We start from the raw sequence: 1,303 nt of genomic DNA, 5'->3' as shown, positions 1-1,303 counted from the left end.
CAAAGCAGCAGTTCGGTTGCGTTGGCTCTTTCTCCCCTCGCGGGCCGATCCCGGGGCCGGGAGGCGGCGCCCAGCTCCGGCTGAGCTCGGCTGCGCGTGCGGGAGGCGCTCGGGAGAAGGCCGCCGCGTTTTCCCGAGAAAAGGAGCTTTTATTTACGGCTCCTCCGCAGTGCTCGAGGCGCTGCAGCAGAACGCCGCTCGGGGAGAGCAGCGGGGACGTCTTTCAGGAAATGTCACCGCTCCAACTTCGCTCCGCGGCCGCCGGCAGGAAGTGCGCGGCTCGGTCGGACTGGGATTGCGGATGGAAAGGCGCAGGTAGCGCTTGTGGGCAGGCGTCGCGACGGGCGGGTTAGCGCCGTGTGCCTTCCGACTGCCGTGCTCGGGTACCGGAGCGCTCCGTTGGTGCCGGAGGAGGATTTCTCTGAGCTGCGTGCGCTGGAAACCGACATCGGAGTTCATTGAGGTGCGGGTGGGTATCGGCGAGTGAAAGCCGAACTGAGACGGCAGCGGCAGCCCGGCTCACGGCAGGGGCTCGGAACTGCGCGAACTGCGCGGCCCCTTCCGAGCCAGGCCGTTCTGTTTTATGATTCTGTGCCTGTCAGCGTGCTCGGCTTCCATTGCGACTCGGGCCGTGCTTTACATTCATAAAATTCTTACTGAAAACCTATGCCAACGGTAGGCTGGGTCATAACGCATGGATTTGCTTCCCATTACTGACTCGTGTGTGAGTCTGAGGCAGATGTCATAACTTCCGTGCTCCAGTGATTGGCTTTCTAGAAGTCCATGGTATTGGCTTGCTGTTTTCTTTTCTTTCTTTACAGCTTGGTGAGTGTCTCTGTGCCGTGCTGTTGCCTTCGTACTTGTAGAAATACAGCAGTTGCTTGTGGTTATTTGAAAGTGTTATAAGATTCTGACTTTTATTATGTTTTTGAAATCTACTTCAAAGCGTTTTCACACTGACAGCTGAGTTTTAATAAAAACAAATTACCTTGCTGCAGTGGTAGTAATGTTGCAGATTAGAGCTTGTGAGTCTGAATCCTGAAATAATAAATATTTTGCTTTTCTTTTAGATGCTTTTAGATGCTTTTGTGGACTGTCTGTCATAAAGTACTCAGGAATATACATATTTAAATGGACACTTTGATAGTGCCATTAGTCTTCCAGTTTCTTATCCCAGCTATTTGATTTGTGGGCTGCAAGGATGGGAAATAAACCATTTACTGGAATAATCAGTGCAAAATATCAGGATGATGTGAACGTATGGCTGTAGAGCTGGACCAAATGTGGTTGGTTCTTTTTTTTT

The 1,303-nt window shown here is 51.9% G+C and overlaps 1 protein-coding gene across 1 annotated transcript in view; it reads left to right on the top strand.

Annotated features, from left to right (window-relative positions):
• Positions 1–328: 328 nt before the first annotated feature.
• The window catches only part of PPP1R13B (protein phosphatase 1 regulatory subunit 13B), a 63,231-nt gene continuing 62,256 nt past the window's right edge, over positions 329–1,303 (top strand). Inside the window, exon 1 of the mRNA XM_031553698.1 lies at positions 329–463. The gene's annotated coding sequence lies outside the window, so the exon portion shown is untranslated. The remainder of the gene's footprint in view (positions 464–1,303) is intronic.

The sequence above is a fragment of the Meleagris gallopavo genome, chromosome 5 (genome assembly GCF_000146605.3).
Source record: "Meleagris gallopavo isolate NT-WF06-2002-E0010 breed Aviagen turkey brand Nicholas breeding stock chromosome 5, Turkey_5.1, whole genome shotgun sequence".
Taxonomy (NCBI): domain Eukaryota; kingdom Metazoa; phylum Chordata; class Aves; order Galliformes; family Phasianidae; genus Meleagris; species Meleagris gallopavo.
This window is presented reverse-complemented; position numbering and strand designations above follow the sequence as displayed.